At 39.8% G+C, this 27,097-nt stretch overlaps 1 protein-coding gene across 22 annotated transcripts in view; it reads left to right on the forward strand.

Annotated features, from left to right (window-relative positions):
* Nucleotides 1–27,097, forward strand: part of LOC122549365 (band 4.1-like protein 3) — a 288,912-nt gene that overhangs the window by 110,511 nt on the left and 151,304 nt on the right. For 8 of the 22 annotated variants that reach the window (XM_043689063.1, XM_043689072.1, XM_043689075.1 and 5 more), the window contains exon 1: nucleotides 20–161. The exons of 1 other annotated variant lie outside the window; for it this stretch is intronic. The gene's annotated coding sequence lies outside the window, so the exon portion shown is untranslated. Of the gene's footprint in view, nucleotides 1–19; nucleotides 162–496; nucleotides 952–1,038; nucleotides 1,208–27,097 lie in introns of those variants that run through there. 13 more of the 22 variants (XM_043689078.1, XM_043689083.1, XM_043689081.1 and 10 more) reach the window with 7 other exon arrangements.

Consider the following 27,097-nt stretch of genomic DNA (forward strand, 5'->3'; position numbering starts at 1 on the left):
AGAGTTGAGAAGGAGGAGGAGTGGAGACACCGGGAGGGAGGCTGGGCGCTGTGATTGTTGTTATTGGCGACATTGCCGGCTGTTGGAAGCCGCTCGGAGCCAGGGAGAGGGGGAGCTGCTGGTCCCCGGGCTCCGCTCCGCTGGGGAGGGGGACGCTCAAGGTAATGACTGAGCCGCCGCCGCTTTCTGCCCCTTGCCGCGGGCGCCTAATCTCAGAGAATGTCCCTATCTCCTATCTCCCATCCCCCTGTCCCTTGGCCCTGACAGCTCTCTCTTTCACTCGGTAAGATGTGGGCATTCAGTGGCGATGCTGAGCTGTATAGGGCTCTCTCTGCTCTAGAGACACTGTATCTGTGTGTCTCTGCAGGTCGCTTTCTCTCTCTGTCTGTAGCAGTGGGACTGGGGACAAATAAACCAACACATTGCCCTTGGTTCAGCCCCCCCGAGCTAATCCAGTATCGGCTGTCCCACATTTAGAGCCACTTCCATTGGAAGTGCATGGATTCAATCGAATAAGGAATTGAAATTGCAAATAGGCTGTTTAAAAATAAATACAACAATGTGTTTGTGTCGTCAACCCTAAATGCTTGTTCCCGTGGTTTATCAATTTTTTTTCCCCAGACGTTCTGTGTAGCATTTTGTGTCTGACTGCAGATTTGTCTATGTGTTACTGCACAGTTTTAGTTAAAAAGAAAGGGGGGGAGATCCCTTGGCGTGATTCGTTTCTTTTTGGTCAGTCAGATGAGTTGCAGGTTTGATTGTTTCCCGGTTGCCAGCAGTTCTGCAATGCGGTGGGTGTGGTGTGGAGTCAATGGCAGTTTGTAGCCCGCTGCAGTGACAGCACACTCCGGGCCGCATCGTAAATGATACAGGCTCCTGCCACCACCTCTCACTCTATTTCCCGTAGCAGGCAAGGGAAGGCTGACTTTCACCTCTCACTTCCTCTCGCTGGTAAGTTTCACAACATATGGTAGCCATCAGGAGAGACCTTTTCTTGAAAGTGGCCGGGAATCCATCTTTGGAAACTTGCATCACATTTCAACTTTGGTTCTGCTTCATATTTCCGAGGAAGGTTGCATTTCATAGTCTGAAGTGCTCTTGCCGTCCATGAGAATGCCTGCTGTTCATATATCTAATGTATCAGAGAACTACCAGGTCTGTTGAAAGATGATGTGGCTGTAAGTCGACATGCTAACTGTAAGTTACAGTAAGTTACATTTCTTAAATTATAGACTTTTTAAAACATTATGGATGCTGAATTTTCGCTAATTATCTGTTGGTATCTTCAGTTTAAGGTTCAAGATAGGAAAATTTCAACAATGAGACTTGATTTCATTGATGCTGCTACTTTTTATTGAATTTAAATCTACTCTTGGAAATCCAAGCTTAATTTTTCTAAATTACAATGGAATCTAGCTAATTATTTAACTGCAGCATAAACTGAAAAGATCTGGGGGTAAAATTGCCAGAAGACCAATCTTAAATGTATTCATATACTCTGTTCCAAAGAAGGATTTCAGGATTAAATCTGTACTTGGCAATTATTTTGAGGGAAAATACACACTGCTTTTGTTTGGCCAATATAATATTTCAAATGCTTTCAATGTGAACATTTAATAGGGATAGTGCTATGGAAGAATTGTTTGTGTGTTTTTTTTTGCATTTTGTTTTTATGTGAACTGCCTGACCTTGAAATTTCACTTAAGGATAATGCCTATACAGCAGCAGCATCAGTTCCTGGTGTATTCATTTAGATTGAGCTCCCTTGGAATATTTTCTGTTTTCATCTTTTTTTTTTCTTGACAAATAATTGTGAATATTACATTGCTATAGACAGAAGTGAAGCAGCTGCCATAAGTAAATCCACCAGAGGCAACATAACTTCTGGCACGATGTCTTCCTTTGACCTGGTTACTCATTGTTCTGAAAGATATTCTATCTGAAGGGCATGAAAGATTCACAGACTGGAGCATTTCCTTGTGTTAGTTACTGTATGTTATTCACAGGTGCATTTGCCTATTTAATAAAAATGATCCAATTTACATACTTCAATGCCCAGTTTTCATTCTCTGCAATAGAAATGGAAGGAATCTTGGGCTATTCTTTTACATTAGCCAAACTGATTTGACTTCAGACTTGTTAAAAGTAGTAAGTGGCAGCCTAATACCATAGCTAATTTTGAACATTCCACGTGACTGATATATAACCAAAATTTGATAGTTTTGGAAATATATATTAGATGTTTTGATATCTGATTTAAACTGTGTAAAATTGTGGGTGAAACTGGGAGAATCATGATACAAAACAAATATTTCGTACTTCAGGTGGATCGTGTTGCTTTGATATTTAATTATTTTTGGAGATAATCATTAATGTTGAAGAGCTTGGAGACTGCACCTTTATAACTGGATGAACAAAATAAAAGCATTACATTATACTCCTGCCTTAAAGCAGTCGTATTGTTTTGAACATTGAAATTATTCTTGCATGCACTATTAAGTCTCACAAGGAACTGTTTGTTTCTTGACCTAATTCAAATTTATTTCAAGCAGACATTCTGGTAGAAGATTGTTTTGACTTTTTCAGGTGTAATTATTGATGTTCTTCATTTGCAGGCAATATATTTTTGATTCACAGAACTGTCTATACAAAGAAACACTGAATTTGCATTTTGAAAGTGATTGGCGATTTTTTTTTTGAGACAACAATTTTCTCTTCTTTTCACACACAGCTGTTCAGCTTCTAGCATCAAATAACATTCCCTCCAGTCGTGTCCTCACTTTGTCGCTAGAATTCAGATCCAGTACCCTTGACAGATGTATTCAGCCGATTAAAGTACTTAGCGTGCAATGATTGGTCGTTGCTGAGATCTAAGTCTTGAACAGATGTTGACGGAGCAGTGTCAGTCTTTAGTGGACTTTTTAACTCTACTGCAGGAAATCCAGCCTGGATGGGGGGGGGGGAAGGGTGTAAATTAAATGCAGTGTGATAAAGCCCTTGGGACCCTGCTCCCTTCCTGTGAGATTAGATTTTAATCTGTTTTCAAAGAGAATGTGAAACACCATTGGAAAACAAAAGTGTGTTGTGCTGTAAATGTGCAGGTCTAGTCTAGCCGACTGCAATTTCAGCATGTTGGAGGGTTTCTCATTAAGAAGTCGAGTGAGATCTCTTGTTGGATTTTAACAAGGTTGTCTCATTTGACTACCTACCCTGCTCCTACAGGGTCCCTCTTTCCCAATTCCAGCCCCTGTCTCAGCATGCATCTTTTCCAGAAGAACTCGCTGCTTTGGGATATCCCAGAAGTGATCGACATTCTTGGTGCAGTTACTGTTTTTTAAAGAGGAGTCAAAACGTGTGGTGCTGGAAAATCATAACCGGTCAGGCAGCATCCAAGGAGCAGAAGGGTTGGCGTTTTGAGCATAAGCCCTTCATCAGGATTCCTGATTCCTGATTCCTGATGAAGAGCTTATTCTCAAAACATTTACTCTCCTGCTCCTCGGATGCTGCCAGACCGGCTGTGCTTTTCCAGCACCACACGTTTTGACTCTGATCTCCAGCATCTGCAGTCCTCACCTTCTCCCAGTTTTTAAAGCGGAACCTGTGTACCTGAACAGGCCCTTTGCAAAAACCAGGATGCCAGCTAGTGCCATGGTTGGCAAACTCAGTTGGCTGGAGAAATGCACAGCACTCTAGGAGGAAGTTCAGTGACCTGCTTCGCTCTGCCATCCTCTGATACCCGCTACTTCTATGCCATTTTACCCATCCCTCACGAATGCTCATGCTCTATTCACTCACAATTGCCTGTAGCTTTTTCTCTCACTTGCACTCACTGATCCCAGCATTTGATGTGCTCTGTGCTGCTTATCCACTTCTCATTGGCACCAAAATTAATAGCTGTGCCACCCACTTCCAACTCCCTTCCTTGCCTCTTTCTCATTGCTGAAGAAAAATAGCCACAATCAGGCAGAAATAGTCAAGATGCTGGGCTGCCTGACATTCAGCCTGTCACATGGAGAGGATTCTGACCACCATGAACAGCAGGCTATGTCCAAGCCCCTGGACTGGTGTTGCAGGCTGCCCTGAGTTATTGTTCTGAGACCCTTTTCCTGAAGTTTATCCTCCTTGATTTGAATGAGGACTGCTGACATCTACGCCAAGCTTCCTGGCTTTGTCTGTGGTAAAGAGCATGGCAGTTCAGTTGGACTGTGACACTGTTATTTGACTGAGAGGCAAAGCATCAAAGGCAAGGCAGCAATAGTATGCGCATCCAATTCCGTTCAAAGTGAGGGAGCGCTGTGACGGCAAGCAAACAGCATCGGGCTGGAGCTTGGTATGGTCCATGAGCTGGTTGCATGTCCATGAGGACGGTGCCATTGCTGCAGCATTACAGTGATAGTTACCACTGAGCCTTGAGATGCACTATTGAATGCAGGATTGTACTGTATGTGGATTGGAGATCTGTCATGAGGGTTCTTAAAGGCTGGCACATGTGGGTTGCTAGTGGATGTGGGATACATGTGGTTGGTTCCCATGGAGCATGCCCTGAGATGTTGGTGCCTGGAGGTCTTTTGGAGTAAGCAGCAAGCTGAAGTCATCTGATACCCACACTGACTTACATGTCAAGAATTCTTGGCGTTCAGTTTGTTCGCATTGGGCAGTAGGATGAGAAGTTGTGTATTAATCAATTGAGATGTGCAGATAATAAGGTCATTATTAAGCATTTAATAGGCAATTCCCCACACCCTGGGAGAATCTTGCCTTGTTACCTGGAACTGAGTTAAAAGATGCAACGAGTTGCACCCAATTTTGAGACAGACGACACGAGATTTCTTGGGCAATTCTGCCACAGGTTTTGCTGCAGCCAAGTCATTTCTGGTCCCTGTCCGATTCTGTTTGTCTGACTCACCAGGACTGTTTGTTTCTCCAGGCAGTTACTGGTCAGATAGTGGATTTGGGTGGGCAACTGACAACCTCCATATGAATGAGGCCTTTAAAATTACTTGTGTGGCGGGATGCCATAAAGCAACATCAATCTCAGATTTTATGCGCCCGATACTTCAGTGGGCAGATTTTTGGATTGACATTATTTTCTATTTTTAGTTTGTTTACTAGGGATTGATACATTTGGAAATTTGAGGGAGGTGGGAGTATAAGTGAAGTGGGTGTTTAAGGCAACGATCTGAAACATGGCAGGAAGCGGAATCATTGTATCAGCAATGTTGCTGAAAGTGCTTGATGTGAGGTTGCCAAATAACTATGCAGTCTAATGTTGGAGCAATTCTTTGAAGCTATTAACCTGCATGATTATTCTTTACTGTGACTGTTTGATTAGTTCATGTTGCTTTCCTCTGTATATTCTCAGTAATGGAAGACTGCATTTATAGTGTATTCTACAGTTGCCAGTAAAATTTCAGTGGAAGGGCTTACTGCAAATCATATTCCAAAGAGAGGGATCTGGTTTGTAAGAAGGAGATAAGTACAAGAGGGTATACTTGTGATGGTTTAAAATGGATGGCAGTGGGTGGGAAGCCTGTTTTACATCTCTTTTCATTGAAGTCATTAGAAATGTTTTAAAACTGCTGAGATTTACAAGAGGCTGCTGACTCATCTCATATTTAGAGGTTAATTTTGGCTGTATTCATATCCATGTGAAATGATTGGCCAATAATGTCGACTTGGACACAATTGCCCAATCAAACCCATGTTGTACTAATTTTCAGAAATATGTCATTGCTCAAGTTTCTGTTCAAACTCATTTGCATATCAACAAATGTAAAAATTGTTATAAATGATATAATCAAGCAGTATTTAGAGGCTTAGAAAAATTGAATTCAAAATAAAACTGGATATTGTTAAGAGGCACAGTTTATGGGAAAAAGCAGAAAATGGGTTTTTCTCAACAGTTAAGCATTTTTAGTTAGTGTGTAGTCCACCACCTGTGAGTAACTAGATTTTAAAAACTGAAAATGACTTTAACAAAAACTATACAGAGCTGTTTACTAGTTACACTGGGGTACAGTAATTAGGTTTTTTTAAAAAAGTTGGAGGCTGTTGAAATGTACCATTAATGTCCCCACAGCAAAAGAAAGCTTCAAAGACCTTCCCAAAAACCCACAAATGAGTGCAGTTGATGGAAATTCTGAATGATAATTAATTCAGTCTGTTGGCTTGGCCACTTCAGTGAACAGAGCCAGCTTCTTGTACAATTTGCAAAAAAAAAAGTCTCTCACTGCTGGGTGCAATTTGAGTTGGAAATTCCTTCAACTGTGCTTGTTTAGTTGATTTCAGGTGAATTGCACTGGAAAAAAAAAGCCAATATGCCCGAACAAAATTCATCATTTGTCGTGGTTCATGGTGGAAGTCATTCACATTCAATAGAGAAGAGAATGTGTCAGAGAATTTCTTTAATGGCTAACTGACTGTTAATGAATAGTTTAATGTTTATTTAATTTATTTAGTCTTAGCATCAGCACTTTTAGCATTTGACTGAACTCAGAAAATTAAATATGAACCAGCAGACATTATCAATATTCTTTGATAACGTTCCTCTTGACCCAGTTCTTTCTCTCTGGCTGATGTGAGCTCAGGCATGGTTGCACAATCCTACTAATCATTTCTTACAAGAGCACGTCTTCACTTTTTTTTGTGCGTTTCTGTGATCAATGATTTCATAGTTGACCTATTTCCTCTACCTCTTTCAGCAGTTTTGTCAGATGGTAATGTTTAGGTTTTGGAGATTAGGGAGGCATGCTTTTTTCCAGCGAAACTAAAGGATGAAGAGATGAAGCTGTGTGGAAGTTGCAAAAGGAAGTCAGGGAAGAGTAAACAAAGTGAAGTGAACTTGAATAAACAACAAGGTAGAAATTGATACGCGCTGTTTAAGGCATAAACAATTTCAGGAGCTTCAAGTCCTGGTCTGGTATACTCAAAAATGGTCTTTGTGGCAGAATAGTTATCAACAGTTAATTAGTCAAGCAGCAATTTGTGGTACTGGATGGAAGAGGTCAAAGAATGAGCAAGGCTTTAGTGTAGGAAAGAAGTCAGTAGGTAAGAAAGAGGGTCTGTAGGTGGAAACTTATTAGAAGTTGGTGATAGGAATCTTGAATTCAGATGTGAACAACATCAGAGATGTTCTTTTGCAATGGTAGGAAACAGGAAGAGTGGTAGTTCCTACTTGAAAAGGCAAGAGATGTAAAGATACTTCTAACCAGAGACAGGGAAAGAGACACACTCTGGGTAGAACACAAGCAAATGGAGTACACCATGGATGCTTGGTAAGTGATCCAGTCGTCAAGGAGTAGGAAAGTTTATTGAGACAAAAGCCTCCAATACCGAAACTTGTCTGATCCAGTATTCACCTGGACCATGTAGGCTGCTAATGTTATTGGTCGAGGAGTTCGAGATTGGGATTTTACAAAGATGGCTTGGAGACTGCAGTAGTAGAATTTTTAGATGATTTCACTCTGATGAACAGTAGGTAAGGGAAAGAGAAACCTGGGGTATGCAGTTGGATCTTTTTCTGCCATGTGGGACGAACGGTAGCTGGCCACATTAAAATGCACTGGCTCCTCCAACAAACTGAACAAGCAGTGCTGTCACAATGAGTCAGCTCATGGAAGAGGTGGATAGGTTTGGTGCATCTTCCAAGATGAGATGACAGAGCACATATCTGTCAACATAGGTCTACCAGAATAGTTAAGTGACAGAAAGCTGGTAATCGAATGCCTTCCTTTTAAAGTGGAAAAGACTGGGACAGGAAGACAGATATTCACAAACAAAAATCAGCTGCTGACTTTAAAATTATAGATATGTTGTACAAGTAACTTGTGCAGACAACGACATGCAGTTGATATTTTCTTAGTTGTAATTATTATCATTTTTACTGCCAACTGTCCATTTGATCAATAATATAAGAGTATGATTTCTATATGTGTTTGATTTCTAAGACAGATATAGACTTGCTTAATGGGTTTGTTGCTATATAGGTTAACAGCTGGTATGTTTTGTCTTGTATTTTATTTAACTGTTCAGGACTTGGACATATATCATCTTTTGGCATATTTTACCCACCCAGAACAGCAGGAAAAGACGGTACAATTTGATATGCGAAATGATTGCATAATACAGGGTGACCTGTTGTGGACCAGACCAGACTAGACCCTAGACCCTATAAGTCTTTCTTATTTTGAAGCTAGATGTGAAGTGCATGTTTCAGATGTGATGTGACTGGCCAAACTACTTGACATTAAGCAGAGAACAATTTATTTAAACACTGCAGTTAAAATACAAACAAAAAGAAGACAAGTTCAGAAGAACTTAACTATTGGAAAACTTAACTGAATAATAGATACAGTAGCCATTACTAATTAACTGTTCCAATATAATAACATCCCATAAAGACTCTCGTTGGCAAAAAGTTAAATTCAGAAACAGATGCATACATGAAGGTCTCCAATCCAGGACGAAACAATATCGAGAGATTTCAGAGAAGGTAGCAGGTAGGAATCATTTGCTGAAACTTCCAACCCTTCTGCGACCCCAGACAACTTCTGACTGCTCCAGCTGAAAAACAAAACTGGAAAGTCTGGTCTGTGAGAACTGACCACTCACCTTCCATTGTTACAAATGGTTTTTTAAAAACAAATCTGAAGACTCCTAAATTATTCACTTCATCTGTCTCCAGTAGCCAGTTTGGAACCTCTGCCTTTACAACCTCTCATCAAAATAAAACCCAGTACAAAATAATCTTCTTAAAGTGGCAGCATTGTCACAGACCGTATGGGTGAACAAATAATACATCAAGTGGTATTTTAATATTTCATGTAACAATCACCTCTAATATAGGGTCATTTGTCTTTTCCTTTTTCTACCTTGTGTGTGGAAAAATGGATCATGTTCTAAATTTGTTGTGATACAGATTCCGTTTTTTGCTTTAACCCTGTAAATCTGGGGTGAACAACACCCATTGTCGCAAGGACCACTGGGGCAGGAACATTGCTTGAAGGTTAATGTAAACCTTCTGGACATGGCTTAGTTGAAAGAATGTCATACTAAAAAGCATTTAGTTATAAAGCTATAGTTATAAATATTGATTATTTTAATATCTAAGGTCCTGAAAATGTATGATTACATTTTGTGCCTACTAAATAATGTAGGATTACATTTAGTACAGAATGAGATCTGCCAATTCAGGACATTCTTGCTTTTAATGGAAAGACTGGCTTCAGAAGAAGGTGAAATAATACAGTCAACCCATTAGTAAGTCTGTGACAGCTGAAACTTGAAATTATAGGTTGCCTGGCTTCCTGGGATTATTAAATGCAATAAAATGAATGAGGAAGAGTATAACTGACAGCTGTTGGCTCTTGAGCAAAACACTGCGTGATAAAGACCATGATAAAGATAGGAAAAGGGTCTTTTCTCTTGATGTTTCCTATTGTTGCAGCTTGTGTGTGCATGCCCCATTTAAGCAGCATTTATTATTCACATATGAAGGCCATATTTTATATGAAACTTTGGAGAATTATTTTGGTGTTGGCAAATTGGATATGCACATATGGTCTCACTAGATTCTTTTATCAGAATAAATTAACTTGAACTTTTTATTATGCTGGGATTGTCTTTACTTTTGGGAATGCTGTTGATGTGAGTTACAGTTGTTCAGACATATGATTGCTTTTTAAAAATTTGTTCTGGCAATGTAGATGACCTATGCATGGCTGGCATTTATTGCTACTGTCTAGTGGTACATGATAAGATGACCCTGAACTTTGAATCATTGTGATGGTGGTACTTCCAACCGTTACACAGAGAATTTCAGAAATTTGATCTTTTGATGATGGAGAAATGGATGTATTGTGTAGCTGGGGAGTGAGGGTTGAGGGTGACTCTTAATAGTGATCCTATGCACTTGCTTGCATCTAGGAAGTGGATTAAGTGGGTTTGGGAGATGTTGCTGAAGAAGTGTAAGCAAGTTGCAGCACTGAATCGTGTGGAAACGTACACACCATTGCTATGGTCTTCTGGTGAAAGAAGCAGATGCTTAAAACATCTGTGTTGCAAGCTCCTTAGCAACTCAAAGTGAGATATTGTTCAGGTTGCATTGCCGGCAATAGGAATTGGTAGTGGAATGATCAGCAGTTAGACCCTCTTCTTACCACATGATGGAGGGTTGTTGGTTGATGGAGCAGTTGAAGATAATTAAGCTTCATATGCTGTCTTGAGAGCAATTCTTTGTCATGTCCTGGTCTCAGTAACCACAACCATCTTCCTTTGTTCTACAATGACTCCCAGCAGTAAATGCTCTTTGCTTCATTTAATTACTAGTGCCCCTTGATGTCACACTCGATCACATGCAGCCTCAGTTTTAAGGGCTTGGGGCAGTAATGTACTTCTCTTGTCTAGTATTAATGCTCTTCTATTCATATTTAGATTAAAGTTGCAATGAGGTCTGTAGTCTGGTGGTCCTGGCAGAATGGAAATTGAGCACTAGTCAAGTGTGTGTGCTATTTATAGTCTCAGAATTATTCAACACAGAAACAGATCCTTTGGTCCAACTCGTCCACACTAATCTCATAATCTAGACTGATCAAGGTCTATTTACCAACATTTGGCCCATATCCCTCTTAAACCCTTCCTATTCATATACCCATCCAGATGTCTTTTAAATGTTGTAATTGTACCCACCTCCACTATCTCCTGTCGCAGCACATTCCATACACGCACCACCCTCTACATTAAAAGATTGCCCCTCTGATCCCTTTTAAATCTTGCCCCTCTGACCTTAAATGTATGCCCTCTAGTTTTGGACTCACCAACTGTGAGGAAAAAACCTTATCTGTTTACCCTATCCATTCTCCTTATGATTTTATAAACCTCTACAGTGGTATAACCCTCAGCCTCCAGTGCTTCAGGGAAACCAGTCCCAGCATATTCAGTCTCTCTCTATAGCTCAAACCCTCTAACCCTGGCAAAATTCTTGTAAATCTTTTCTGAAGCCTTTCACGTTTAACAGCATACTTCCTATAGCTGGGTAACCAGAATTGAATGCAGTATTCCAAATGTGGCCTAACCACTGTCCTGTACAGCTGCATCGTGACCTCCCAACTCCTATACTCAATGCTTTGACCAATAAGGGCAAACGTGCCGAACACCACCATCACTATCCTGTCCATCTGTGACTCCACTTTGAAGAAACTAAATGCCTGCACCCCTTGGTCTCATTTTTTGGCAGCGTTTCCCCAGGGCCCTGTCATTAGTGTACAAGTCCTGCCCTAATTTGCCCCACCAAAATGCAACACTGAATTGATCAATGTTTTAATGGTACAATATTTACAGCTGCCTATGCTCCGTCCATTTCGAATTCACATGACCCCTGTTGTTGACTTGATTGCTCATTCACTTGTTGAGTTTTTGTAAGAATGTGATGGTAGCATGTGGGTTCACACCAATGGTTTTCTCACATTTTCAATGGTCTAAGGATAATTGTCCAAAGAGAGAGACAACAAGGTCAGCCTGGTGCTCATTGGTTAGCTGTGATGAAGGTGCTGATGAAGAGCTTTTGCCCAAAACGCCAATTCTTCTGCTCCTTGGATGCTGCCTGACATGCTGTGCTTTTCCAGCATCACACTCTCGACAGTGGTTAGCTCTGCCTCCCATCACCAGGGACCCAGTTTTGATTCCAGCCTCAGGCGGCTATCTGTGTGGAGTTTGCACATTCTCCCCTCATCTGCGTGGGTTTCTTGCGGGTGCTTCGGTTGCCTTCCACAGTTCAAAGATGTGCATTGGCCATGCTAAAATTGTCCATGGTGTTCAGGGATGTGTAGGTTAGTGGCATTAATCATGGGAAATGTACAGTGGTAGGGTGGAGGAATGAGTCTGGGTGGGTTACTCTTAGGAGGATCGGTGTGGACTTGTTGGGCCAAATGGCCTGTTTCCAAACTGTAGGGATTCTATGATGGTCAATAATTTGTCACTATGTAGAAAGACCTTTCTCAGTGACACTGGAGTTGCAGTGGCTTTGTCTTCACAGCCACCAAATGTTGTATATTTTCTGGGAATCTGAAATTGGAATATCAAGGCAATAAAGTGACTTGTGCTGATTTTGTCGCTCTGTGAAGTAGCAGCCTTATTTTTTTTTTGGAGCCATTGGAAATCCAATGAAGCAAACCAGCATTCACATTCATGATGCAGAGCTGAGAGTTTTGGTTCTGGATCGCAACTGCTGTTAGCACCAGAGCAATTGTACTGGGTATTTTATTTTAGAAATAGATCATTCTTTTAGTTAACAAACTTGATTTGTGTGAGCATATCAAGTTTTATGATTTGGTTAATGTTACACCTTGTTTCAGATGATACTCCAAAGTTCAACATTTTGACTTGACTAGTGACCAAGTTTCTGTGCTTCTCAACAAAACACAGTTCATTTGCTTCAGTTTCCTCTGACCTGAAACTGCAAGGCTGTTTGTTTGAAGTTGCCCAGCACCTGAGCAATAGAATCAGCACTCTCGTTCTGTCATGTATACATCTTGGCATTTTGCCTAGGGGGTGGAAAGTACATGTTTGCCTGGCAGTGGCTGCTCCAATTGGGGAAGTCAAAAAGTTGGAAGAAATAATTTGTAACAAGCTTGTTGGAGGAGGCTAGGAATTCTGTTGATACAGGATTGCAACAGCTTTTACTCGAAAACACATTTGCTATTGTAGAAATCAGAGGAGGTGTATTGCCTTTAGAAAAGAAGGCACTAACTTAGCGGTAATATCACTGAATCTACTACAAGATGATTAGTGGTTTAGATGGGGTTGACCATGAGAACCTTTTTCCACGTATGGAGTCAGCTATTACGAGGGGGCATAGCTTTAAATTAAGGGGTGGTAGGTATAGGACAGATGTTAGTGGTAGATTCTTTATTCAGCGAGTCGTGAGTTCATGGAATGCCCTGCCAGTAGCAGTGGTGGACTCTCCCTCTTTATGGGCATTTAAACGGGCATTGGATAGGCATATGGAGGATAGTGGGCTAGTGTAGGTTAGGTGGGCTTGGATCGGTGCAACATCGAGGGCCAAAGGGCCTGTACTGCGCTGTATTTTTCTATGTTCTATGAATTAGTCAACCAGAACCTCAGACTAAAGTTCTGGGGACATGGTTCATACTGTGTGATGGTAGATTGAAAATTTGATTTCAATTTTAAAAACCCTTAAATTTGAAGCTAGCCTAATTGTGACTATGTAGCTATGATCAGTTAATGTTAAAAACTCATCGTCTGGTTCAACTTATGTCCTGTAGGGAATAAAATGTGCTGTCCTTACCTGGTCTGATCTAGCTGTGACTACAGGCCTCCAACGTTATTGTTGACTCTGAACAACACTCTGGCAGTTGTGAAAGGCATTAAATGTTGGCCTTGTCACTGACCCCGACGTTTCATGAATGAATAAATGAAGCTTTTTTTTTGAAGGAAGATTGCATCCAAAGGTCCCATAATAGGTGATTTCCTTGGAGTCACGTTATTTAATTGTGGAATTGGATTTTTTTTGATATTTCTAACAGTGGGTTGCATCAGCACCAACTTTCTCAATATCTAAGTATCGCTGTCTAATACTTATAGAACCAAGATTAAATATTTAAAACTTTATACAGTTTTCAGCTGTTGCTATCAGCTCTGTAACAGTGCAACAGAAGACAGTCATATGCATTATAACAGTGTTGAATTTAATTGACCTATCCAATTATTGTACAAAAGGAGTGAAGTATAATTGACTTGTGGAGCATCTTGGATTGTTTAGGTCATACCCAGAAAACGAAGCGGAAAAAAAATACCCACCATGACAATGATCAGTTGGTTACTTTTTGGGAACTTCGATTTAAGGGCTAAATTTTGGTCGTAACAGTGGCAGAATTGTCCTGCTGCTATTTAAACATTTGTCCTGTGATCTTTTATATTCAACTGAAAAACTGTCCTAATCTCTCAATTAAATGGTGGCACCTCTGCCTTTGCAGCAAATGTTCAGCACCGCACTGAGGTATTATCCTCGATAATATGCCCAACTCTAGGCATGACCCTGGAAAGTCGCAAGACTGAGTGAAATCTATGTTTTAATCACTGTGAGGTCACTTTTACGTCAAAATGCAATATCAACTGCAATTGTCTGTTGCATACTCTCATGCATACATTTTCTTTTTATTGGGATCTTTGCTAGCAAAGTAAAGCTCATAAGTAGTTATTTTACTTGGGGTTAAACTTTCCCCATCCTTATATCATTTATGAATGCCTAATGACTCCATTGTCATCTTTGTCCAGTGCCTGCAGTACTTTTAACATGAGAATACTTTTGGTTACCAAATCAAAGTACCAATTCCTTTACCATCCCTACTGATCTGGGGCAGCGACTTATGTTGTTAGAATAATGTTTACCATTTGTCCTTCTCAGCATACAGAGGCATATTGCAAATCTGTTTAGCATAGTCACTGGTGCAGCAGATGTCTACATCTCATTAATATAAGTTTTATAAGTGTGTTTGTTATTTAAGTCTTGTCTTTGGCTTCAACAGTAGGCACATACATCACCTTCAGTTAACCTGGTTTTTACAACTCCTGTGACTGCGGCAAATTCTTCAAGTAAACTGCGAGCGTTCTATTCCTAGTCTGGGTTAGGTCGTCATGAAGCCCCAATCTTCTCAACCTACCCTATTGTCAGAGTCATGGTAACTCTCACACCCTCTCCCTGATGAGAGCCTAGCCTGTGGTCCTCTGGAAGTCCAATGACTTTCAGGTTATTTCTGTTTCACACCCAAGGAATGCAGCATATACCCTGGTACATCTAAATAAAATTCAACCACCTAATCTAATCTGTGCCAGCAGTGTGTTTATCAGTGTGTTAATCCTTTTTTGTTTTACGGATACCTGACAGCTCGTGAATTCAGAATGCTGATCAAACAGCATTTGTCTTGAATGCTATTGAGTTTCTTTAGTGTTCTTGGACCTGCAATCGCCCAAGAAAAATCAAGTGTATTACATCATGACTGTGACTTGCGCCTTTGTCAGTGGACAGACAGGCAGACAGACAGACAGAATCAGGAGGTGAGCCACTCACCACCAAATACTTAATCTGGTGCAGCCAAAGCATTTGAGGCTTGACCGATTAGGTTTCTGGTCATTATTGACCCTTGGGATGTTGGTTGCAGATGGTATGAGTGGCAAGGCATGTTAAGAGTGGCAAACATGTTAGGAGGCTTGGGTTAGATGCTTTCTTGTTGGAGAAATCATTGTTTTGTATTTGTATGGCGCAAATGTTGCCCATCATTTCTCAGCAGAAGTTGTTTAATCCTGACTGCATTGTTTTAGTGATTTATGAATGAAGTTGAATATTGTATGGTTGTTCGTGAGCAGGCCCACTTCTGATGTTATAACATGAAAGCAGCTAAAGATGGTTAGACCTAGATGTCTTGCAGATATACTTTGGGGCTTATGTGAATGTCCTCTAATTACCACAGTGATCTTTGTGACATGCATGACCCCAGCCAGTGGAGAGAGTTTTCCCTAAACTCTATTTTGCAAAACTTGTTGCTGCCAAATTCAGCAAATGCTGCATTGCTGGTGCGCCCACTTTTATGTGCCCGCTAGAATTCAGCTTATGCCCATGTTTGACCAAGTCAGTCATACAGTTAGCACTGAGTGATCCTGGCTGAACCCATGCTGCATATTGGTGAGGTAGTGCCATGTGATATCTGACTTGCAGAATAGCCGGTAGACACCTAAGTCATGGGGTTGAAGTTGTCTTCCTTTCTGTGGTGAGTATACCTGACCACGTTTTCAGTTGAATAAAACCAAAATATTGTGGATACTGAAAACATCAAATAAAAACCAAGTCCTGCCTGGAGAGTTCCTGCCAAATCTGCTGAGTTTCTTCAGCACTTCCTGTAATTTAAATTTTCCAATTGCTCTATCATGTTCCACACCCACAGTACTACAGTTGGGTTATTGGAGCCCATTGTCTCTGTTGTTTTAAAACCTGAAAGAGGTATAAGTAGACATTAGTTATAGCAGTTTTTTTTAAAAAACAAAAGTCTTGTCACGAGCATAATCCAGAAATATTGGAAGTTGAAACACACTAATAAGCAGGAATGGTGTGGGATATGAACAGTTGAAGCTGACTGTTTTAATATTAAAACAAAGTAGATGAAAGAAGATGTAGCACATAAGCACATGCAGTATAATTTTTTTAAAAATCTTGGACCATTTGAATTCTACTGTGGAGGGTCCATTTTGCTGCTTGTATTTAGAGCCCTCAGAAATTATCTATGCATTGTCACATTCCTTTGACAAAAAAATCTGTTTTTTGCATTTATGTGAAGGTAAAGTGTAATTATATTATTCAGAATACTTTTGAATGGGAGCACAACTGAAGTTGTGCTGTTTACTAGCTTTGCAAAACTGCAACCAAACAGCTTTTGGTTTCAACCCACAAATGATACCATCTTGAACTTCCAGTTCAAAATCCATAAACATAGCTATAAACTTCGAAGAATAGGTTGCCTCCGTGCTGCTACAGTGTCACACTACACAATATTGGGGAAATGAAAACCAATGCTGAAAATGTGTTGCTGGAAAAGCGCAGCAGGTCAGGCAGCATCCAAGGAGCAGGAGAATCGACGTTTCGGGCATAAGCCCTCCTGAAGAAGGGCTTATGCCCGAAACGTCGATTCTCCTGCTCCTTGGATGCTGCCTGACCTGCTGCGCTTTTCCAGCAACACATTTTCAGCTCTGATCTCCAGCATCTGCAGCCCTCACTTTCTCCCCGAAAAGAAAACCAATGGCCAGCAAAACCAAGATTTGAATTAACAGTTGGATTGGGGAAGTATAGTGGAATAGTAGACCTTTAATCACAAAGGTACTGTATTTTCACATGAAGACCTTGTTCATTTCTCATTACAACTTTCACAGTCCCTGCTTTGTCTATTTTGATTTCTTTCTATTTCAGCTCCACACCTCAGGGAAATTGGGCCTTTCTCATTTATTTTGTCACCTAGGGTATGGAATCATCTTGGTTGTGTGTTTCATTGAACCTTTCCAAATGCACTTGCATTCTATTCAGAGTAAGCGACCCAAAACTGCTCATGCCATTGTGGATTGGTGGTAAATCCCTTTTATCATTGTGTGATTGGATAGTTTCGTGAATCAGACTAATCGTGAATAACCTCCCTGGAAATTGGATACCCATTACATGTTTATTTTAGAACTGTCAGGAATTTATAATTCCAAATTAAGGTTTCTGTTTCGGCCCAAGTTTATGTCTATGTATCTGATATTCAGATATTTCACAAATGGTGTTGGTTTTTACGATGTAACAATTTATTTAGCTTTTGCTTTACTGAAGCTGAAGTAACTGAAAATACCAGAAAGTTATGGATCAGTCAGGATGTGAAAGGAAAGGATGGGTTAATATTTCAGGCGAGTTACTTTATCCAAGGAACATGGCAACTTTTGCTTCGAGAATTTTTATTGCCACCCCTCCATTTATCTCGAATTTCCCCCATTTCCTTGAACCTCTGAAATGTTTTCTCCTCTATTCAAATCAATGATTTCAACAGAATTAATGTCCCTATTGGGGACTGTGCTTTCAGCTAATAAGGCCCCAGCATGGTGGTTCAGTGGTTAGCGCTGCTACCTCTCAGCATCTGGGACCCAGGTTCGATTCCAGCCTCGGGTGACTGTCTGTGTGGAGTTTGTACATTGCCCGTGTCTGCATGTGTTTCCTCTGGGTGCTCCAGTTTCCTACCACAATCCAAAGATGGGCCGATCAGGTGAATTGGCCATGCTAAATTGCCCATAGTGTTCAAGGATGGGTAGTGTAGATGCATTAGTCAGGGATAAATGTAGAGTAATGGAGAATGGATTGAGTGGGGTACTCTTCGGAGGATTGGTGTGGGCGTGTTGGGCTGAAGGGCCTGGTTCCACACGATAGGGATTCTATGACGCATGACAGCTTGAGAATTTTTTCTTTAAACATTGTACCTATCTCGATCAAGATTTTGGTGGTTTTCCCTAAGATTTCCTGATTTGACTGTCAAAGTTTGCTTGGGGTGTGCCTTAGGAGATTCATTACGTTAAAGATGCACTATATATCTGCCAGTTGTAGTTCAACCCATCTTATGTATTTGAGTACAAATCCTACAAAATCAGCTGACAAATATAGTTACTGTAATGTGCAGGTCCAAGAATAGATCTTGCGGTGTGTCTGACTGGTCCATATGTCTCCAACAGATCAAGAAAGAATTTGGTTACATTTTTCTAATTAACTGCAGCTTTTATTGAACACTTGTGGTTCTAAGCATATGTCTATTAAAACTAATGGTAAACACTCAACAAAATCCATGGACTTGGAATGCCTAACTGTCAGTGTCCTCAGACTCAATTATGTTTTGAGTTGTTATGTGAAATATTTGTGTACGAAAGAACAGGATTTTGATTACTTGGAATTCTGCCACTTCAGTGTTTTTTTTTTTGCAACAACTTTTATAAATTCTAAATGGTGTTTTACAAAATCAGAAATTTCTTAGTTTTTGACTAAAGTAGCGGGATTAATTTGAGTGAGTCAAGAGAATGTTACAGTTACCTATTTTCAATTCCAGTTCTAGTTACAAATTTTCAAAGCACTGTAGTCTTGAAATCTTGATTTTAAAAAGTAAGCATGGTTTTTTTTTACTGGGACAGGACAGGTTGAGAGTTGATATGATAACTGTTTTCTGGTATTCTAAAACAATCAAATAATACAAACCAGGAAAGTTATTTCACCTTGTACTCAGGATCTGTCCCATTCGGTAGAACCAGTCTCTATAGGGAGGTAAATTCAAAGAATCATGAAAACAGTGTATCAGTGAACAGTTGAACTGTCTTAGAACGGGGTCCTGAGTGGGGGTGGTTTAAGAACTTAGTATTGATGAAAATACTTTCAACTTAGATAAATTTTGGGGCATATTGAGTAACCTGAGACAGAAGATATGGTGTGGTAAGTATAGCATGCCTTGAAAGAACAGATGATTTTCTGACTCTGTTTTGGAATTTTTCCTTTTCATGCCTGTTATAGACTAATTAGCTGTGATTGATGACTGTAGTTCGGTGAACTTCACTGCACCATGCAAATATCAGAATAGTAGAGGTGAAATCAGATTAACCTTCACCATCTGATGATTTCCATGCTGCAGAAATTGTTCCATTAATTTGGTATTTTTTAATTTAAAAATAGATTTTTCCTCATGTAAGATCATGAGCATTGTTTAAACCCAGACATAAAAGTTTCAATGCTCAAGTTTCGACAGAGGAATGATTGCATGTAGATATGTCAGTCTGATTATTCTTCAAGAATTGTATATCTTGTTGCAAATTTTCACAGTAAGGGTGAGAGTTTTGCAACTTTATAACTGTTATGTTCAGCATTTCGTGACTGTATGCATCTTTTAAATTACCAGTGTCTTTAATCTTTAAATTTATCTTTAATGTCGTTTGTGCAGAGAAGTTCAAAATTAAAGCTGCAGAGTACTGCCCTGTGGTACGTAATACATAAATTTGATTAATTAGCGGATTCTCAAGTGCTCATTTGGTCTGTTCCAATTAGCACCTCTTCTTATGAAGACTTATGGATGTCATCTGTGTCATGATATTTATAATGGGTGATGAAACTGTTTCTGATCTTTTTAATGAACAGCTATGACTATTGGGTTTCGGAAGGATACGCTGCTCTAACTACCATTGCTAGCCTGACCTTGTGTTCAATGCAAAATGCAATGCACATGTTATAACAGGAGAGATGGTATCTCCAGCTTTTGTATTATTTCCGGAATTCTCAGTTGATGATTTAAAATAAGATATTTCTGGTCCTTATTGTTTGCTGTCAGAGTCGACTACCTACAAGTTGTAATTTCCACCTAAAATGACCAACGTTTTTGCTGTGGCTCAGCTGAATACCCAGCACTGTAAAGGGTTTTTAATGTCTTCTTAAGAATCTTGCAAAACCAATTAGTCGGTGGATGCTGAGTATGGCTAGCTTTTCGTTTTCGGCAGGTGGGATGTTCAGATTTACAAGTCTCCTTTTTTCACAAGTCAACGCTTTGCTAAGTGTCGTTTTCCTGTTCAGATACTCATCCTCGAGCATGTTCTTGTGGAAGGTATTGTATTTAATCCCTTGGTCACTTTTTTTGTGGGATGTGGGAATTGTTGACTATGCAGCATCTACTCTTCATCTCTGCTTGCCCTAGAGAAGATGGTGGTAAGGTGTTTTGTTGAGCTATTGGAGTCCATGGGGAAAGCAGACCCAAAGTTCTTTCAGGAACGGGGGGTTTGAGCATTTTGACCCAGTGCCATTAGAATAGTGTGTGGCTTGCAGGTGGCATTTGACATATGCACCTGCTGTTCACGTCATTTTTGGGGCCAGAGGTTGTGGGCCTAGAAGGCACTGTCAAAGGAAACGTCGTGAGTTGCTGCAGTGTATCTTGTGAAAGATACAAACTGTCACTAGTCAAGGGAGTGAATATTGAAGCTGGTAGCTGGAGTGCCAATATAATGGGTTTGTTTTCATGCTGGATGACCTCGAGCTCCTTGAGTGTTATTCAAGCTGCACCCATCCAGACAAATAGCGTTTTATCAAGCGTGTGCCTTGTAGCTGGTGGATTTGGTTTGGGGATGACAGGAGGTGAGTTGTTTGCCTCAAGATTACTAGCTTTTGGTTAGCTGTTGAACAACAGTCTGGTTCAGTTTTTGGTCATTGGTAATCCCCAAGATGATGATGATGATGATAGGATATTCGGTGATGGTGATGCATTGAATGTCAACTGATTCTCAGTTGTTGGAGATGGTCATTTGTCAGGCTGTTTTGTGGTGCAGATGTTCCTTGCCAATTCATTTTAAACAATGTAATAATGGTATTAAAGTAGTAAGGAGTGTTATGAAGGTGTAGAGGTATACTGTACCTTTTGAGAGTTGAAAAACTAGTAAGGACTGACAAAGCATGTAGAGTCCCGAACAAAGTAAGAATGTCCCAAAGCTAATAGCTGCACTGAGTTGTCATGAAACAAAAACAAATTCAAATTCGTCCAATCAGTTTAAATTATGCCATAAGATACCAAAATCCAATCGAATTTGAATTTGGTATTTTGATGATAAAACCAGTGAAACAATCCAGTGTTTTGGGGTATAAAACCGGACATTTTGAACAGTTAAACGAAGAACTGCCAAGGGCATCCAGAAATATTGACTGCCAGTTGAAGAGCTCTCTGAAAGGTACCTGCTTATAAGACATTTGTGCACCAGAAAATCAAAACCGATCTAGAGAAAATCTACAGAAGAAATCTACAAAGGAGAATCGATAAAGCTGACTGGTTTTTGAAACTTTTTTTTTGTAAATCTTAACTAGGATTTTTTTAAAATCGGACCAGTATTATAGAGTGGGAGGTAAAAGATAGGTTTAAGAGAAAGGAGTTGTAAATAGTTGTTGGTTTTAATATTCTCTGTTGGGCTTTAAAGAATAAAATTCTTAATTTTTACTTTAAGTCATGACTTCTGGGATAGTTCTTTGCCTCGCGAATTTTAACAAATTATGGCAAGAGATGAACGTCTGTGTGGCTGGTTTAAATTACCAGAGGGGTTTACCCCGTGTTGTAACAGGAGAAACCTCAGACAATGTAGCCCACCCAAAGATGTGATGTAGAGTTTTATTTTTAACTGAATAGGCACTTGATATCAATGCTGATCTGGTGCAGAGCCCAGTTTGGAAGCTGAAAGCTGAGTTGTGATTGGCACTCCACCAACATGCTCACTGAACTCCTCTGCCACATTCAGACTTGTAAATGAAGGCTTTTTGCAAGCTGCTTTTAACAGAATTCTGTGTGGGGAAAAAGTACAGACCTATACTGACATACTTTTCTACAAGATAAATCTGAGTCCTCTGCTTGCCTGGCTCTCCTGTAGTTAAACAGACTGACATTCAAGCTCTTGATCGATTTATATAGATGAAGAAGATTGTTCTCCAGACACCAGCTTTCCTTTTTCTGATGACGCTGCAATTAATTTGTTGATTTTTTTTTTCTTTCCCCTTGTTCTTTCGGTTTTGCCGTGATTTTAGTAAAGTCTGAACGAGTGCATAAATGTGAATGGTGTGATATCCCAAAGATTCAGTGAATCATTTTGGATAGCAACCTTTTGCATGTTTTCATGGGAAGTATATTGTTGGCTAGACCAGTGTGTGTTGCTTACCAGTGTCTGCGCTGTACTGTTCTTGCACCACTGCAGACCATTTGGTGCAGGTACACCTGCAATGGAAAAGGAGTTCCGGGATTTTGACCAAGTGGCATTGAAGGTGTGGTGGCTTTGTTCCAAGATAGGATGACGTGTGACTTGGAGGGGAGCTTGCAAGTAGTGAGACTTCCAAGCATCTGCTGCCCTCCTCCTTCTACATAATAGAAGTCACACATTTGGAAAGTGCACCTTGGAAGTGAAGGAGTTAGCTGAGTTATTGCGGTGCACCTTGGTATTCACTGTCTGTCTATGACAGACACTGCCGCCACTGTGTGTCGATGGTGAGAGTGAACATTTCAGTTCATACTTAAGGTGTTGAATAAGTGGGCTGCCTTGGCCTGGATAATGAGCTGCTTGATTTTGTAGACACACATATCCAGGCAGATGTGCAGTCTACATTTCTTGTGAGTCCCATGAGATGAGAGTCAAGATATTTTAAGTGACAGCATTTTTGCTGGAATCATTTCCTCTATGGTTTTGTTCTGTGGATGGTTGAACAGGAACCAGCAACTCAGCAAAAGTAAAGTGTGTGCCTGAGTCTGGTGTGAACTGTGCAGATGATATTCAAAGTGAGGTATTGATGCAAATTGATTAAGAAATTTGTGGCAAAATCTGGAGTTTTTTCATACATTGTAGTTTAACTCTTGAGAATATAGCTGTGTTTTTGTTTGGGAGGATTAGAATGTGTTGGATTATGGTTTGTTTTTGCAAATGTTTTCCTAACGGCTTCCCACAACCATATGTATCAAAAAACTACGTACACAACTGTTCACCCAGAGCTATAAAGTGAGTCAAGAAACAGTTATATTTATGGGAAAGTACTTTGATATTTGTTTAGAATTTGATGTACAAACTTTTTAAAAAAGTAAAATACTGAGATGTTTTTTCCTACCGTTTTGCAAGCATATCTTATTCAAGGTGCCTGCTAATAGCATTCCTTCAAATATACAAGCTAGTGATAGTGATTGAAATTTATGAGACAAAGCTATTACAGATGTCTGTGTGTCTTGGGATATAAGTGACACTGCATTATTTTTAAACAAACTTTGGGGACTTTGCATAGTTGCTAATAATACTAATATTAGTTTAAATTCACTGAATGTTCTAACTAGACTATTTGACACTTCAGAAATTGAACTGTGAATTTCCATGTAAAAAATGTAGCAAGCTATTTTTCTTACATTAATTCGTGATGGGAATTTGTTTCAAAAATAGTTTTGATGACAGTTTGTTTCCTGTAGTCTTGTGACATCATGAAACTAAGACTCAGTTCCTGTCAGCAAATTTGTACTTTCAAGCACTTTTTTGCAGTGTCATATTCTGAGCACCACAATGCTTTATTTTAAAAATCCATCCTTCCCTAATCCTTTCAAGATATTTTTTCCAACTTGCTTTATTGTGAATTCAGTACTGAATTTTGCAATTTAATTGAACTGAAAACTCTCAAAAGACAACAAAAAATGAACTCACATTTGATGGGAAAGCTTCTAAGGCAAGCATTTTTATCTTTTCGACTTTGCTTTGATAGGCATCCATATGTTCTATTGATATCTCAATTTTAATTTGCCAAGTGAATTATAAAAGCTCTTTACTGAATGTCAGTGCCTATTATGGATATGACATGTGAAAACATAAAAATAAGTTTGTTTATTTTGAAAGATAAGTTATTACATGAAAATGAATCCGTGAACACTGTGACAACACGTCCTTTTTTGATTTTTCTTCAAACTTATTGTCCCTCCCCCAAAACAGGGGAGAGAAGATTTCAGTGTTAGCATCTAGAATGCATAGAACTAGATCCATGATGTTTTTAGACTCCTGCTTGCAAATCTTATGCATGGCTTTGCCATCTTACAACAAACACGATTGAAGCATCATCCTTGATGTGATAGCAGTAGGCTTCTCTGTGAGTTGGATGTTGTGGGTTCAAACCTCACTGTAAATTTGTGCATATTGCCAAAGTTGGTAATGCTTCGGTGCATTGAATTACTAAGATGTTTGATCTTTGGAGGAGGTACTGAAATAAGTCCTTGCTCCCTCAAGTGTGGGGAAAGGACCCTGCAGCACTATTTTGAAGAGAGGGTTGTTTGTGCCAGTGACTTCATAAAAGATAGAGATTTATTTTGATGGTGATGGCAAAGAATGATTTGATAAATACTAAATAAATACGGCATCGCTCCCTCCACAGCACCAGGGATCCAGATCCGATAACAATTTTGGCCTTGGGCAACTGTCAGTGTGGAGTTTACTCATTCTCCCCATATTTGCATGGGTTTCCTCTGAGTGCCCAGGTTTCCCCCCACCGTCCAATGATGTGCAGGTTAGGTGAATTGGCAATGCTAAGTTGCCCATAATGTCCAGGGAAGTGTGGATGAGGTGGGTTAGTCATGCTAAATTGCCCATAGTGTCCAGGATGTGTGGATTACGTGGGCTAGCCATATGCAATGCAGGGTTGCGGCACTGGGGTAGGCGGGTGAGTCTGGGTGGGATGCTGTTTGTCGGGGTGGTATGTGCTCAATGGTGTGCTTCCTCGCTGTGGGGGTTCTATGATTGTAGTTGTGTTTTATCTGGGAAATTAGAGCAGGTTCATTGAGTTTCACATGGAAATACATCAGATGGGAGCACAAGTCAGAAGCAAAGCTATGGTATGCCAAATCTCCTTCATCAGCAAGCAAGACTCAGTTTTGAGATTCCAGTCCTTTTCATTAGGAATCTAGATTAGTTTCCATCGTCTTTATTTATTGCCTCAATTGTATGTTGTCAGCTACCTATTGGGAGATGATGTACTTGAAGCCTCTTGTCAGAAAGTTGTAAGTGAATCAACTTGGCTTAGCTAGCAGCAATTGTTATTTCAACCAACAAAGCAGCTTCAAACCTAACTTAGAGAGAAACAGGTACGATGATGTTAGACTAGCAGAGAAGCACAGTATTAAAATATAGTGCGTTGTCAGAGATGCTTTCTTTTAACTGAGAGGAAATAAAGTGAAACTCGATTAGGTGTGCATTCAAAGAAAAGCTGAGCCCTGGCCATCATATACTTGATAGCCATCAAAATCAAAAATAAATCAACTTTCTTTTTCTTTGTTGTTTGAGGAATTTTGTGATGTGCAAAATGGATGTCATAAATGCCTGTATATAACCTTCAGCCTTAGGTTATTAGATGTACTGCTTCTCAGTCATGGTAAGGTGCATTGTAAGTGCGTGACATGTTTAAAAAGTCCTCATTTATGTAGTTAAGTGAAGGCATTTTAACATCTATATTCTTATAGAAAACCTTTTTGTTCCACTAGGACAGAATTGAATGCAAAGCAGTGAATCTTCAAGAAGAAGAACCCCAGTTGCCAGAATAGCCTTTATGTTTCAGTCTTTCAGTTTTTCCAGGATCTACACAACTCCCTTTTGGGCATCTTCTGTTGCTTAGCAACACTACAGTGTTGCCTTATCTTAGAACAGGCAAGGTGCTTCTGCAGTTGATAGATTTGATTTAATTGCGTTGGCTTGCCCATGACTGGTTAGGAACTTGCACATTTTGCTTCATTTACTTTGTTACTTGGCTCAAAACGATTTTTTTTTTCCAATTTATTGCATTGATGTACATTATTAATTTAATGTTTTATTTTCTTAAAAACAGGAAATTAATCTTGTTTAATATAAGTCTCTATTTCTTTTCATTTTACAGAAGTTTTCCAGGCAATAATTTGATTGAACAGATCAGCAAATGAATCTGTACTAAGCAGATCACATTCTTGCCAAAGCCTCTTAAATGAAATAACGTTGCTTTTAACAAGATAAGATGTTGGACTTGCCTTAAATATTTCTGTGCCGTTTTTGGATAGTATTTTGTGCATTCATTAACATAATGCCATTTACAACTCAATATGGCTCCAAGGCACCTTACAGCCAGTGACATTCTCTTTACAACATTGTCTGTCTTGTATTTTAGAAAACATGGCAGCCAATTTGCACAAAACAAAGTGAAGTGATGACATGTGGGTTTGATGTGGAAGTTCCATGCTGGACTGGGGTGGACAAGGTCAGATGACGCCAGGCTACAGTCCAACAGGTTTACTTGAAATCACGGGCTTTCTGAATACTGCCCCTCTGTCAGTTGAAGTTAGTTAGAAGCACACAGGCACAGAATCTGTAGGCAGAGAGATCAGTGGGCAGAGAGATCAAAAGGTCATACAAATGGCGTGAGGTGGAGTGTCGTCAGGCTGAATAATAGGTCTCTGCAGGTAATCAAGAGTGTCAAACAATGTGAGTAAAGTGTCAGTAGCTGAATAACAAGCGAAGGGGTGACCTATAATCAGGTTAAATGTGGCAGAGAGATAATTACAAAAAAATTTAAGGTGGTGCTGGAAACACCAAATGACTGGAATAACATAAGAGTCGCGTGCCGAGAGTCTAACCGAAGTAACAAGTAATCCTAAACTGTACAAATTAATTAAGGTAGAGAGATTTGTCGAGGTAATGGTGTTGACCCTCGGCATGTGACTCTTATACCTATAACGTTATTCCAGCCATTTGGTTTGTGTCCAGCACCACCTCTCTTTAATGTTTTGTAATTATCTCTGCCCCATTTAATCGAATTATAAGTCATTCCTTCACTTGTTATTCAGCTGTTGACACTTTACTCTCCGTGTCTGATGCTCATCATCACATGCAGACATTATTATTTGGCCTGTTGACTTCCACTCACACCATTTGTATGATCTTTTGATCTCTCTGCCTATAAATTCTGTGCCTGTGTGTTTTTCTCTCTCACTTCACCTGACGGAGGAGCAGCATTCCAAAAGTTGGTGATTTCAAATAACGT

The sequence above is a fragment of the Chiloscyllium plagiosum genome, chromosome 4 (genome assembly GCF_004010195.1).
Source record: "Chiloscyllium plagiosum isolate BGI_BamShark_2017 chromosome 4, ASM401019v2, whole genome shotgun sequence".
NCBI classification, from domain to species: domain Eukaryota; kingdom Metazoa; phylum Chordata; class Chondrichthyes; order Orectolobiformes; family Hemiscylliidae; genus Chiloscyllium; species Chiloscyllium plagiosum.